The sequence below is a fragment of the Trichosurus vulpecula genome, chromosome 6, assembly GCF_011100635.1.
Source record: "Trichosurus vulpecula isolate mTriVul1 chromosome 6, mTriVul1.pri, whole genome shotgun sequence".
Taxonomy (NCBI): domain Eukaryota; kingdom Metazoa; phylum Chordata; class Mammalia; order Diprotodontia; family Phalangeridae; genus Trichosurus; species Trichosurus vulpecula.
Genome location: NC_050578.1, coordinates 268,466,296 through 268,482,035, shown reverse-complemented (window position 1 = coordinate 268,482,035; position 15,740 = coordinate 268,466,296).

Genomic DNA, 15,740 nt, shown 5'->3' with positions numbered 1-15,740 from the left:
GTGTATCAAGCAAAGCACTTTACACAGTATCTCCTCACAACAACCATGGGAGGTAGGTACTCATCCCCATCTTATAATGGAGGGAACTGAGTGGGTAAGTGACTTTCCCAGGGTCACACTTAGTAAGTCTCCGAGGCTGGATTTGAACTCTGATCTTACTGACTCCACATCCATATCCACTTCACCACCAAGCAGACTTGGGAAATAGGATGTCAGAATTGGAGAACACTTAGGACATAGAACGCTAAAGATAGGAAGGACCTTAGAACATAGAATGTTAGAGTTTGGAGAGACCTTAGAACTAAGAATGGCCTGTGTAGTGGGGACTTTAAAGCATAGAGGAGAGCTAGAAGAGCCTTTAGGACACAGAACGTTAGAGCTGGGAGGGCCCTCGGAAGTTATCTAGTCCATTTACAAGTGAGGAAACTAAGGCACACGGCTTAAGTGACTTGCATAAGGTCACACAGAGAGGAACAAGCAGGGCTAGGATTTAGACACAGTTTGCCTTCAAATTCAACATGCTTCCCATTAAATTATATATATATATATATATATATATATTAATTATGTATATTTGTATATAATATAAATATATAATATATTATGTATTATTAATTATATAATATTATTAAATATATATTAAACACATATGAATATATTATATAAATTTATATATATGTATATATATATAAACAAACAAACAAACAAATAAATTTCTGCTGGCTATAGAACTTGGGGCATCTAGGTGGCGCCATCATGCCTAGAGAACCAGGCCCGGAGTCGCTCATCTTCCTGTGCTCAAATCCAGCCTCAGACTCTTACTAGCTGTGCGAGTTAGTTGTGTCCAACTCTCTGGGACCCCATCTGGGGTTTTCTTGGCAAAGATCCTGAAGCAATTTGCCATTTCCTTCTCCAGTTCATTTGATGGATGAGGAAACTGAGTCAAACAGGGTTAAGTGACTTGCCCAGGGTCCCACTGCTAGGGAGTGTCTGAGGCTAGATTTGAACTCAGGAAGATGAGTCTTCCTGACTCCAGGCCCAGCGCTCTATCACTGTGCCACCTAGCTGCCCTCAATCTTGTCTTACAGAGGGGGTAAACTGAGGTCCAGAGAGAGGAAAGGACTTACCCAAAATGATACAGCAAATCTGTGGTAGCACAGAGAAGACACCCATCTAGTATTGTCTGTCCACATCAGCCCCAGATCAGATCCATCTCCTGAATGGTCCCACAGCGTGGCCCTGAACATGGAGCTGATTCCCCTTCCTTGTGTCTGAGGCCATGGTCAGTTGCCCTGACCCAGCCAGGGACGACTCATAAGGTATCCAGATTGAGAAAGGGTGTGGATATGCGTGCAAATCCTAGATTTGGTGTCGGGGGACCTGTGTTCTACTTCTCGTGAGGTATGCAACCTTGAGGAAATCACTTCCTTGCTCTGTGACTCAGTTTCCCCATCTGAAAATCAATCAACAGACTTTTCTATTAAGGCACTGTCCTAGGGAGTGACAAAGACAAAAATAAGGTCATCTCTGAGTTCCAGGATTTTCTATTCTATCTGGAGAAAGGACAGGCATGTAGAAATAAATACGCAATATAGACAAGGGACATTCAAAGTCATACAAGATAATGGGGACGGGAAGAGGGGGAAGGGAGGAGTCAGAGTAAGTCTCCTGTAGGAGGCAGACCTTGGGCTGAACTTGAAAGAGAGCCAAAGATCATAAGAGGCCTCAGAGATAAGGAGAATGTGCCTTCCGTGGACTGGGGACGCCTAAGGACAGGTAGGTGGTGCAGTGGATAGAGCGCTGGGCCTGGAGTCAGGAAGACCTGAGTTCAAATTTGGCCTCAGACACTTCCTAGCCATGTGACCCTGGTCAAGTCACTTCACCCTGTTTGCCTCAGCTTCCTCAACTGTCCTATGAGCTGGAGAAGGAAAAGACAAACCACTCTAGTATCTTTGCCAAGAAAACTCCAAATGGGATCACCCAGAGTCAGACATGACTGAAAGGACTGAAAAATGCAAAGATAAATGAGGGGGCTAATTAGGCTTCATGTCCTCTAAGTTGCCTTCTGACTCAAAGTCAGTGATAGGCAGAGGAGAGAATAGAAAGTGCACCATGTTCCAAGGCAGGAGTCCCGATTTGCATCTAGGCCCTAGCACCACCTACTAGCTGTACCCCTTTATACCTTCAGGACTTGGTTTCCTCACCTGGAAAAAGACAATAAAAATTCTTGTGTTACTTATCTCTCAGCAGTATGCTAAGGCATAATATTGTATACTAGAGAAGGAAAGTCAGGATGACCTGGGATCACATCTCCCAACTTCTGACACATACCAGCTTAGGGATCCTAAGGAAACTTTCTAAGCTTCCAAGCGGGTATCTGCATTGGCAGGAGTCTCATCACTTGGGAACTGCCTAGTCTGTCCAGCCAAACAAATAATATCCCCACCACAAATACAACCAACATTTACCATAGTGTTGGGTACGTAGTAAGAGCTTAATAGATGTCTGTTGATTGATTGGTGAAACAACAAACTCTAAAGGTGTTATAGAAAGGTACTTATTTTGACTATGGATAATCGCCATGTGTGCACTCAGTCCTTCTGGGGGGATAAGAGGAGCGAGGGCTACTTTATGTGGCCTAATAATGGATGATAATGTAATTTGTTCCAGGAAGGACAGTAATGATGCTGCTGCTTCGCACAATACGAGGGTGGAGTAGGGTCGGCAGACCAAGACCGGAGCCTTCCTTTGGGCTCACCCTTCAGAAACCTTCAAAAGCAGAGAGAGAGCATAGCAGTTTAGCGGGGAAGGCTAAACTCGCTGGAACAAAGGAAGTTGGGGGGGGGAGGATTCTAACAGAAGCAATATCCTTCCCCTCCACCCCCTTCCCTTAAACCTAACCTGGCTTTTTACCAGAAGGAGGTTGGAGCCTGGACCCTCCATGTGGTATAAAAGGATGTGAATCCCACTTCCTAATCCTCCTAGCATCCAGGGCTCCAATCCCCAGAGGGGGTTAATGGATAAATGAAGCCTCCTAAGGATCTGGAGTCGAGAAAGAGGCTGGGGGGAAGAGGCACCAACTGAGGCAAAAGACGGCCAGGGCGATAATAAGATCTGGCTTCCAGCCAAGAGCAGTCTAGGATCACCCCCAGAAAAGCCATATGGTCTGCCCCCCACCAAACCAGTCAGAACTTAGAACAAGGCAGAAACAGTCTCCTTCTTCCCTCAGCTCTTCAACCCAACGTCGTAGTAGGGGATAGCTTAGTGAAGAATGGCAGGGTCAAAAGAGCACTAGCCTGGGAATGAAGCAGCCCATACTCAAATCCCAGCTTTGGGGGTTCCTACCAGTGTGACTTTAGGTCAGTGGATTTTCTTCTCTGGGCCTAGTCTGCAAAGTAAGATCATTGGTCTAGAGCAGGATTGTTTGGTCTGGACGGTGATTTCGTCACAAGCTGGGTTCAAGCCTTCCAGGCGGGGCCTGTGAACTTGGGTAGGGAAAAATTACATCTTTATTTCTGTTTATCTCTGAGATTATTTCCTTCAATTATGAATACAGGCCACAAAATAGGATTCTAAGAAGAGGTCCAGCCCCAGACAAGGTCAAAGGGGCCTATCTGTGGCACAAAGAGTGTAAGGACCCCTGACCTAGAAACGTTTCAGCTGTAGATCTAATTACCCTATGACTTAAGATCACGATAAGCCGAAAGGGACCTCATCAGACAGGACCCAAATGTCAACCCATCCCGATACCCCTGCCCAGTTTACAGGTGAGGAAACAGAAGCTCAGAAAAATTGTTCAAACTAGTGACTTGTACATGTCACATGCCCATCACAGCTTAAGGAGATGCGTTGAGTGTTAAGTCTGAGTCTCAGCACCTTTTGGTCCCAGATATCAGGAGGAGAGAGTAGGGGAAATGAAGCTCTTCCCATGAGGTCAGGTAAGAAAGCCTGGATCCTTGGTGGTAGAAAAGTAGTAAGGGATGGTGGGACTTGGTAATGAGCGCAGCAGAGTTGAAGTGGTGTCTCTTCTCTTCTACTTAGGAGTCTGAGCAGATTGCATGACCTTGACCCTCCATTTCTTGCCCTACAAGAAAGGAAGGGAAAAGGGGATGAGAGGGGAGGGGGGTGATAGAGGGGAGGGCTAACTGGGGAACAGGGCAACCAGAATATATGCCATCTTGGAGTGGGGGGAGGGTAGAAATGGGTAGAAAATTTGTAATTCAAACTGTTGTGAAAATCAATGCTGAAAACCAAATATGTTAAATAAATAAATTGAAATTTAAAAAAAATTATGTTAAAAAAAATAAGATTGATGATGGTTCTCTGCCTATCTCACGGAGTTATAGTGCTGGGACGGGGAAATATTTTGTAAACTTTCAAAATGTGAGCTCTGTTATCCACAAGTGGCCATTTGGAGAGGGCCAACTGGAGGGGGACCGCACAGCATCAGTCAATAAGTCAGCGAACCCAGACTCGGGGGTTCCTACTAGAGAAGAGGGGAGTGAAGAGTGTCCTGGCCTCGTTACTCAGCGTGGGCAGAAGGAAGCTCTCCGGGGTATTTTGAAAAGAGAGAAATGAATCTCCATCGACACAGAACTACCTCGAACTTGGTAAAATGCCAAGTATATGGTTGTATTTATATCAGTGTAGGCACACACACATACAAAGACACAACCACCCTCAAAAACACAAACGCGACCATGCATATGTATGTGCGTGGCTGCGGTTGTCTTTCTAGATCTTTGGGTGTGGCTGTGTCTCTATGTTTGGATATGGTGTGGTTATGTTTATGCACGTAACTGTGCTTGTTTATATTATGGTTGTCTGTGGTTGTTTACGTTTCTAGAAGTGATTGTGTTTTTACATGTATGAGTCTGTACTTTGGCTTTCTGTTTAGGGGTACGGTTGGGTTTGTAATTTCGTACATTGTGTGGCTCCATGCTTTTGTTTAAATGTAGTGTTTGTACTGGTGTGTGATATGGCTGTTATCTATGAGTGTGGTTGTATTTACAGGTTGTGTAATGGTGTTTGTACTTTGTGTGATTGTGTGACGTTACATGTTTGCAGTTGTTAATTTATGCTTATGTGTTTTTGTGTTATATGAGTTTGTACTTTGTATGGTCATCTGCTTACGTTCGTGTTTATATTTGGGCTGGTATACATGTTGCTTTGTTTTTGTGTGTGTGTGTGTGTGTGTGTGTGCTTGTTTGGGGGGCTTATGTTTGTGTGTGTCTCTGTGTATTTGTACTTGTATGGAGTTGTGTGTTTGTATTTATAGCCTTAAGCTCATGTGTGTGATTGTGTTGGTATTTGTGTGCATCTGTATATTTGTAGTTGTTCGGAGTTGTATGCTTGTTTTGTAGGCTTATGTTTATGTGTGTGATTGCATTGGTATTTGTGTGTGGCTGTATGTTCATACTTGTGTGGGGTTGTGTGCTCGTATTTGTGGCCTTGAGCTTCCACGTGTGATTGTGTTGACATTTGTGTGGGGCTGTGTCTGTATTTATGTGGGGTTATACATTTGCATTTATCAGTTTCTGCTTCTGTGTTTGTAGCTGTGTGTGTTTGGGTTTCAGGGACAAACATCTCAGGAGACAGAGGCTAGGTAGGAGGGGTTTGTTAATTGGCTCTCTGTGTGCTCCGGGCCGGGGCAGAGAGCAGCTGAAGGCCGCCCTGCTTGGACATCAAAGCTAAGGAGCTGGCCTGCTGGCCCCTCGCTGGTTTCTCACCTCCTCCCCTTGGCCTCCCCACTCCTACCCCCTCACTTCACATGTCCTTCTCTCTGCTTTGAACTCAGCTGCCTCCAAGCTCACCCATGTGGAGAGGCCCCTTTCTCACCTCCCCTGGGAGATCACCCCAGCTGTGTCCTAACAGCTGGGGCTGTTATCTAAGGAGAAGGTGGGGAGGGGACAGACAGACCCCAGGGCTGCCAGCTCTTGATCCCTCCAATCCTGCCCCCTACCACCACCACCCACACCCAGGCCCTTATCTGCCTAACACCAAAAGGCAAATGGCCTCTACTGCCCCTGGCTTCAGTAGCAGCTCACTGAGACACGGGGCAGCCTGGTCTCCAGACAGAGCTCAGGGACACTGGGCTTCTGGGCACATGGGAGACAAACAGACACTCTCAAGCAGAAGCTGAACCCTGGCAGCAGCCGCCAGGTAATTGGGCAAGCCATTAGCAACCGTCCTGTGTCCCGAACTGCCGGGTGCCAATCAGTCCATTAGTCAACAAATATTTAGTAAGCACTCAGTATGTGCCAGGCTGCTGTGCTAAGTGATAGGATAGAAGGAAAGGTAAAAAACAGAATCTCTGTGGTCCAGAATACATGCAAGACAGGGTCTCTGCCGTCAAAGAACCTGTGGTCTGGCCACTCCCTTGACAATACTTTCTCTCTCTCTCTCTCTCTCTCTCTCTCCCTCTCTCTCTCTCTCTCTCTCTCTCTCTCTCTCTCTCTCTCTCCCCCCTCCCCGTGTGTCTGTCTTTCTCTGTGTCTGTCTGTCTCTCTGTCTCTCTCTGCCCCCACCTCTAGTAACTACGTAAAGAATCCATCCATTCCTTCTGAAAACCAAAACCCCTGCTTCACAAAGGCAAAAGAGAAATTCACACAATCGAAACATCTAAGGGCAAGAACCTTGGAATCTAGAATTTCAGCTCTGCAAGGGATCTTAGAATTTAGAATGTTACAGCTAGGAGGCTCTTAGAATACAATATAAAGAATGCCAGAGCTGGAAGAGTCCTTAGAACATGGACTTCAGAATGCCAGAGACATAAGGGATCTTAGATCAGAACACAGCAGAGCTGGAAAGGCCTTTAGAATCTAGAATATGGACCCTTAGCCTTGGAAAAACTTGAGAGATCAGTGAAGCCACCACCCTCATTTAATAGAGGCCACCTCCCAGGTCCCACAATCTCATGCCCAGTTAGCAGCCCAGCTGGTTAGGCTGCTGGGGCTTTGATGCCCTGGTTGGCACACTGGCAAGTACACCCCAGCCCACATCGATCGGCCTTTCAACAGATAGGGTAAAGCACAAGACAGGGTTATCCTGGGGGTGGGGGAGGGTGTTAAAGTTACTCTTCCTCCCTCCCTCCCAAATAGGGCCCATCTGCTCCAGAAGTGTGTCTTTGTTAAAGTCCGAGGAGGTGTTTGGCAGCAGGCATCACGAGCAGGAAACAGAGAGGAGACAGGAAGGAAGGCAGGAAGAAGAGAAGGGGAGCAGAAGCCCCGCTCACACCCGGCCAGACTCCTGCTCAGGAGAATTATACAGTAATTCCAAAAATATTTACAGTCGCTTTCAATTAATTAAGTTCTCTATCTGCCTGACAATGGAAGGACGTGAGGACAAAGATCAACACTGTTGGCTTGCATGCTGGGCAGCCAAGAACCAAGGATCAAGACAAATGCGGCCGCTTAGCGGGTCAAAGGGAGAGGCGTTAAGGGCTCGGAGTGGGGAAACGATTGGGCTCTGCAACCGGGTGACCCAGGCTCACTTCCCAGATCTTAGATTTATCCAACAAAATAATATGTTTGAAGTGCTTGGCAAATCTTAAAGTGCTATGTAAGTGTAAGTTATTATGACTATTACCTCGGGATCCTTCTTCAGGCCTCAGTCTCCTCGAGGGTAAAATGAAGCAACCAGAAAAGATTCTGGTTTCCAAGGTCCCTCCTGACTCTAAATCCTATGAACCTATTGTGGTGGGGTGATCAGTAACAGCCCCTAATCTGCTGGCCTGGGGCCCCTCTGGCCATCCCCACACAGACCCCATGGGACCACTCCACAGGCCAGCTGCTTACGGGACTCTCCAATTACCACCACTACAATATGAGAAAGGGATCATTCCAGAATGCTACTCAGATGTATTCTTCAGGGGTCCCAAGTATCTTCCTTTCCAGAGCCAGGAGAATCCTGGTGCTTTGTCTAGATTGATCTGAAAGGATCTTTAGAGAAGGGCATGAATCAAAGAATCTGAGTGATTGATAGAGGAAGCCATTTTGACTGATTGCCCACTGATCATCCAATCTTTGCATGAATACCCCTAATCACAGGAAACTCACTACCTAGAGGTAGCCAATCTACAGTCAGAAAATTCAAATTATTAAAGGTTTTCTTTCATTTGAGCTGAAATTTGTTTCTGTATCTGTATACTTCTACACACTGGTCCTATGAACTCTAATCAAGGCAGTATCACCAGCCCAGCAACCATGATTGGGAAAACTGACTTGAACTTACTAGTTGTTCCCATAACCTGGTAAAATGCCTTGCACCCTGACAGGCCAGGCCAATAAAAGCTAATTCACCCATAATACTTTTCTCTAGATTCCCAGAATGATACAACTCATTTCACAATCTTTTCCCTATCCTATCCAATCTTTGCTGATCATTAATGGTCCAGAGCCCTCATTTGGAACACTCAATTTTTACAATCCAAAGAAACTTTAATGCATAGGGAAAATAATATCAAAACTGGAAGGAACCTTAAGATTTGGTTGAAATAATGTTGGAGGTGGGAGAGACTTTTGACCATAGAACGTCAGAACTGGAAGAGAACGTCAAACAGAACACCAGAGTCTGGAAGGATCTCATAACATACAACATGGAATGTCAGGACTGGAAGAGACGTTGGAACATAAAATGTTGGAGATGGAGAGAACAAAGAAAGACAAGGCTGAGGGAGACTTTCACAGAACTAGAAGAGGCCTTAAAGATCGTCTGTTCCTGAAGTGTCATGTCAAATTTGACCACAGCCCCTCCTGTTTGAGCTGGGGAGCCAAAGTAAAATGTAATTGAGAAAGGCTTAAGAAAATAAGTAAAGTGAAATGCCACATGAATAATGTTAATCCATGGTTTTGGTTTGTGGTTTTTTTTTAAAGCAATCTGGGTTAAGTGACTTGCCCAGGGTCACACAACTCATAAGTGTCTGAGGCTAGATATGAACTCAAGTCCTCCTGGCTCCAGAGCCCATATTTTATCTACTGCACCACTTAGCTGCCCCTAATTTGAGGTTTTTTAAGTCATTATGGGCCCAAAGAAATCAATTTCTGTTTGAGTTTGACATCACTGACCCTCCTCCCCTCATTTTTCCGGTGGGGACCATTAGCTGCTTCATATTATCTTTCTTTCTATGTGAATCTCATCAATTGAAACATATAAACTCCTTGAGAATAAGAACCATGCCTTCTATTTTGTGTCCCCAATGGCTGGGCACACGGTGAAGGCTCAATGTTTTGGTAAAGTAGATAGAGCGTTGGACCCAGGGTCAGGAAAACTCATCTTCCTGAGTTCCTAGCTGTGTGACCCTGAACAAGTCACTTAACCTTGTTTGACTCAGTTTCCTCATCTGTAAAAATGAGGCAAAGAAGAAAATGGGCAAACTACTCCAGTATCTTTGCCAAGAAAACCCCACATGGGATCACGAAGAGTTGGGCATGACTGAAAAGCTACTAATTTACTGATCATCCTGCCTCCCACCATCAAGTCCTGACATGGGTGGAAACCTTTACTATCAAGTGCCCCCAAGCAGGGGTGGGGTGGGGGTCTTTCTGTTCCTGGTGTCAGGCTTCAATTTGGATTTTATGATTCCAGCTCATTGGCAGGGGAGTCCTGAGCACAGTTGGAGTTAGGGTGAATTAAATTGGTTGGAGTTGTTTATTGATTAGAACTCAGCTAGAACCTCATTGGTCCCAATATGGCCTAGCTATCAAGTTTGGACTCCGTTCCTCATGGGTGTACGGGGCTGAGAGTCAGGAGACCTAGGGTCCAGACTCAGCTCTGCCAGCATCTGGCTGTGAGACTCTGACGCGACATCTCTGCGGTCCCTCTCTGTCCTGACACGAAGATCTTTTCATTCCAGATTTAGCATTTACCACAGGGAAAAGAAGAGTGACTCTGGAATCAGGACACCCGAGTTTAACTCCCACCCATGTGGCTTTGGATAAGTCACTCTCTCTGCAGGCCTCAGTTTCCTCATCTGTAGGATAAAGGCCTTGGAACGGGTGCCCTCAGATCACTGCCTCTGTGAACCTATGATGGACTCATCGAGGCAGCCTTGACAATGCTGCCCTCTTGTGGTCATACTGCCATGCAGCTATTTAAGATTCAGAGCTGCAAGGATTTTTTTGTTGTTCAGTCGTGTCTGACTCTTCACGACCCCATCTGGGGTTTTCTTGGCAAAGATACTGGAGGGGTTTGCCATTTCCTTCTCCAGCACGTTTTACAGATAAGGAAATTGAGGCAAATAGAATTGAATGACTTGCCCTGGGTCACGCAGCTAGAAAGTGTCTGAGGCCAGATTTGAACTCAGGAAGATGAGTCTTCCTGTCCGCTGTGCCACCTTTAGAAATCATCAAATGCGATTCCTTCTTTTGTCAGAGAAGAAAACTTAGGCCCAGAGAGGGGAAGGCACTTGCCCAAGATCCCATAACCAGTAACAAGCGGATGAACAGGGAATTTCTCATTCTGAAAACGAGGAGGGAAGTTAGGTTTTGTCTTCTGGGGCCAAACCGCCTCTCTCAAGTCACCAAGCCCCGCTGGTCCCGCCATCCTGCACAGCCAAGTTCTCAGCCTACCCACCTGGCTGGTACATTGGAAAGAGTCTTGGATTTGGCACTCAGACTTGAGTTCAAATTCTGACTTTGCCATTTTCTGTGTGACCTTCCATGAGTCACTGAATTTCTCCACCCTTTAGTTTCCTCATCTATAAAATGAGAGTGTTTGACTAGATAGCCTCTGAAGACCCTTCCGGCTCTAAATCTATGACCCCATGAGCCAATATGGTCTCTGGAGAAATCCCAAGGACGTGGATTCTGGGTACTATGAAACAACTTAAATGGGGCGGGGGAGGGTGCTGATTTCTTGCTTAAGGTGTAGAGAGAAATGCTGAAGCAAAAAACATCCTGCTCTTAAAGAGCGCTGGCCATCTCTGGCCACAGCTGGTTAGTGGGGCTGTGGAAAGAGCCATGACCTGGGAGTCCTGAGAGACATGTGGTTTCCAACCCTGGCTCAGTCACAGCTACCTGGGCAACAGGAGGGAGTCACTCCTCTTCTCTGGGCCTCGGTTTCCCTATCCATCAAATTAGGGGATTGGACTAAACAAAAGTCCCTTCCTAAAGCTCTGAGACTAAGATGTACAAAGGAGGAGGCAGTCTTCAGAGGCAAGAGATCTGAGTTCAAATCCTGTCTCTGGCTCTTATGACGCTTGTGACCCTGAGCAAGTTCCTTCATCTCTACGGCACTTGGTTTCCACATTTGTAGAATGAAGTGGTTAGATGAAATAAGCTATCTTTCAGCTCTAAATCTGTAATCCCATGAGCCATGAGGACGTGACAGCCGGATAAGGCCGCCCTCAAGCGGTATCTGACGTGCATTGACCCTCCACCTCTGCTGCCCCCACTGCAAACCACCGAAATCCATCCTGACACATGCTTCCTAGCCTGTCTCAGAACCTTGAATCAGTTAGAATGTGTGGTAGAGGAAAGAGGAGCCTTCTTAGCACCCCTCGTCTGATCCATGCCAGAGGACGGGTCAAGGACAAAGCCCCTCACTTCGCAGAAATTTTATATTTTATGGGGATTTTCTTCCACCCACCCCATCACATGCAGCCTAGTGTTACCACCCTCCCACATTTTTCCTCAGTTTATTCATAACCCAGTGGCCTCCCTGGAATACACAATCTCAATAGAATTGAATGGAAAAGTAGGGAAAATAAATTCTACCAGAGCATTTGCATTCTGGGCTTTTACTTGGCCCCAGGTATAGAGAAAGTCCAGGGGGAGTTATAAAGATCAGCTTCAGTATATATTTATATGTGTGCCTATCTTTCCAGCCCTTCCACACCCAACCTGAGGATCCCAAAGACCCCAAGGGCAGGGACTGCTTCAGTTTTATCTTGGACAAGAACACCTTAGGAAACAGCCCAGCACATAGCAAGCACTCTATATTTGCTTACTGGGGACAGCTAGGTGGCACAGTGGACAGAGCGCTAGACTCAGGAAAACTCATCTTTCCTGAGTTCAATCTGGCCTCAGACACGTCCCATCTGTGAGACTGTGGGCAAGTCCCTTAACCCTGGTTACCTCATTTTACTCATCTCTAAAATGAGCTGGAGAAGGAAATGTTAAACCACTCCAGCATCTTTGCCAAGAAAACCCCCAATGGGGTCATGGAGAGTCGGACACAACTGAACAAGAACAATTTGTTTATTGAGAGATTGACTATGTCAGTCAGCCCTCCTTAACCTTCTGTGTCATGGACCCCTTTAGCACTTTGGTGAAACCCTGGGACCTTTTCTTGGAATAATTTTTTAAATACATGGAATTATAAAGAAACAAATCACCTTGAAAGAGAGGTCTTTTTTTTCTATCCAAGTTCAAGGCCCCCAGTTCAGACTGACTCACAGAAATGGAAGTCAGTTCTGGTTATTTCCCTGGGAAAGAACTAACGAGGAAACCCCAGATGGATTTTGGGAGGTCTCCAGAGCTTCCTGTGTCTTCTGAGGTTCATTTGAAGAAAATGGAGATGCTTAGCTTAAAGGAGAAAAAAAAATGTGTCTTTAAAAGGCTTGTTGTAAGAAAGAAGGAAAAGTCTAATTCTGTTTGGTCCCAGAGGGCACGGCAATGAAAAGAGGCACATTTCTGCTAGGAATAAACTCCTAGCAATTAGAGAGCCCTAGCTCCACAGGGCATTGGCTGCCCAGGGAGGCAGGCAGGTACCCACTTGTCAGGGGGCATTGGAGAGGTGATTCTGGCCCAGCTGTCATTCAGATCCCAGGGGCACTCGGGTCCCGTCCCCTTCTCAGTCCATACTTTTGACGTTAGTCCACCACCAGTCCCAAAGGTTTCCACCGCATAGGAGAGTCTAGAATGAATCTCCGCCCCTTTCCCTCCACCTCTTAGACCTGTCCAGCCAGCCACCTCTCCCTCCATCTCATCAGGGAAGCCGTGGGGATAGCACGAGAGACCCCAGGACCAGCCTTGGCCCTGACAGTGTAGACCCGGGTCACAGAATATTGTTATTATCATTAATAATAATAATGGGCTTTCTTTCATTTTGCCCATGTAAGTGATAAGAATAGCTAGCATTTAAATAGCATTTTAACTTTGCAAAGAGATTTATATGATGCTTCATGTGATCTTCACAACAACCCTTCCGGGTAGGTGCTATCATTATCATCCTTTTACAGACAAGGAAACTAAAAGTGAGAAATATCTAGTGACTGGCCCAGACTCACATGGCTAATAAGTATAGGTGTCAGGATTTGAACTCAGGTCTTCCTGACTCCACTTCCGGCTCTCTATCAAAGAATCATCCATTCAGAGCTAGAGTCGACCTAGTGAACCCCCACGCCCCATTTTACAGATAGGGAAACTAAAGCCTGGGGAGCTTTGGTTACTTGTCTGAGGTCATACAGGTAATAAATATCAGAGGTGAATTTCAAATGCAGGTCCTGAGTCCGGTACAAAATGCCCTTTCTATTACCCCGGGCTGACCAAGCCTCACCCTGGGTGTCCCTCACCCAAGGGTGGGACAGCCCTACCTGACTGTACCTGGATACTGCTGCTCACCTGAGACATCAAAAGGACTCCCTGAAGCCCATGCATGAACCGTTGGACCCAGCCTTGCTACCTGCTCACTCCTTGATGAGCTCATAGCGACACCTGGTGGCCACGTCCGTGTGGTGCCAGCCTCGGCTTCAGCCCTGCTCCTCCTTGGAGCAGGGGGTCCACCCAGCAGCTTCTTCTGCTCATCCCCAAGTAGAAGACGGAGCTGGGTGAAATCCTGCAGGAATAAGTGAGGAGAGGATTGAACGGAGACATTCTTCTTCTTTGAAACTGCTCCTGCTCTCCCAGGCCATGGCGGCAGCTTTTATATGTAGCAGTACTCCATGGAGCAGTGGGTGTCTACCCCAAGCCTCTGAAGGCTTTCCACAGCGGAATGAGTGGATAAGAACAGTTTGTTCCAAGGGCCAAGAACGGGCTGAAGCGGGTGCTGTGGAGCACTCAGAGCGTGGTCATCAAAAGCGCCAAGGCCGTCCGCTGCATCCTGGCCATCGTCAGTCCTCCTGACTTTTGTCCTGCTGCAGGACATTGATGGGTCTGGAAAAGACAGTGAAGCTGATGACTCTGTGCAACTCCGCCTCACTTAAATCCAAGTCACATGAAGTCAAGACACCACCCCATGATGTCACTGGTCCTCTTGGAAAATAAAGGACCTCGTTACAGACCTCTATACAGTAAAAATCAGGTCCCCCTCTGTCATTCAGTGACAGCTCTTCCAGCTGTGTCATCCACATTCTTTGTTCTAAAGGCCTTTCCAGTTCTAGTATTCCCTATTCCAAGCTTCCTTCAAGCTCTAGCAACCTCTGTTCCAAGGTCCCTTCCAGGCAGAGGTGTGCTGGAGCCAGCTGAGACCAGCTTACAGGAGCCAACTGTTAGATTTTCAGTGTGAGCATTTACACTTGAGAAATTCATAAACACCACAAATCAGGACTCGATTTATTGTTTTGTTGATTGCCTAAGGCAGATTAAATTTTATAGTGTGTCATGCCTTTTTGTGGGGCAGTTAGGTGGCACAGTGGAGAGAGGGCCCGGCCTGCAGTCAGGAAGACTCAGGTTTCTAAGTTCAAATGCAGCCTCAGACACTAGCTGTGTGACCCTGGGCAAGTCACTTAACCCTGTTTACCTCAGATTTCTCATCTGTACAAAGAACTGAAGAAAGAAATAGTGTCTTTGCCAAGGAAACCCCAAACAGGGTCACAAAGAGTCAGACACAACTGAAACGTCTGAACAACACTCCTTTTCAGGGAGCTGGCTTTTATGTATTTGTCAGCATCTCCCTCTTTCCAGCACTGATATTATTTTAAGAACATTTGGTACCTTTGTCCTTGGCTCTGACCATGTTCTTTGTTCTAAGATACTTTCCAGTTCTAACCTTCTCTGTTCTAAGGCTCTTTCCATGTTTCAAGGTCTTCAAGCTCTGTTATTCTACGATTCTGTACTTCTGATCCATTCTCCTAGGATACTCCCCATGTTACTGCCTTCCTCAGAGATCCTCAATGGTTTCCTGTTGTCTCTATAATAAAATACAAATCTCTCATTTTGCTGTGTAAAGCCCTTCACAGTCTGGCTCTAGTCAGACATTTCCAGACTTATTTTCCAGCAGCCTGCTACACCCACTATGTGTTCTAGCCAATCTGGTCTCTTTGCTGCTCCCTAAACTCCTCATTCCATCTCCTTCCTCCCTGCCTTTGGCCAGACTGTTCCCCTTGCCTGATGTGCTGTCTTCACCCCCAGCTCTTAGAATCTTTAGCTTCCTTCAAGGTTCATCTCAAGTATGACCTCCCATGGGAAGCCTTTCCTCAGCTGTTTGTGTTCTCTCTTTCCTCCAATTAGGTTTAATTTGTTTTCATTCTTCCCCCTCCAACAGAATGGTAGGTCCTTGGGGGCAGAAATTGGGCTTTGCCTCCATATTCCTAGTGCCTGCATAGCATCTTACCCGTCATGGTGTTTCATGAATGTTTGCTGATGAAATGGAATCTCAAGCCCAGAGACCTCAAGATCATGTAGAGGTGATAGGAATGACAGCTGAGATGCAGCTGAAAGCTTATGAATTTGGTGGGAAGAAATGTTCACCTCCCCCCCGTCAGTCCATCCCTCTTGTACAAATGAGAAAACTGAAATCAAAGAGGCTTAACAATTCTGCTAAGGTCACACAGTCCATCAGCAGCAAAGTCAGGACTAGAA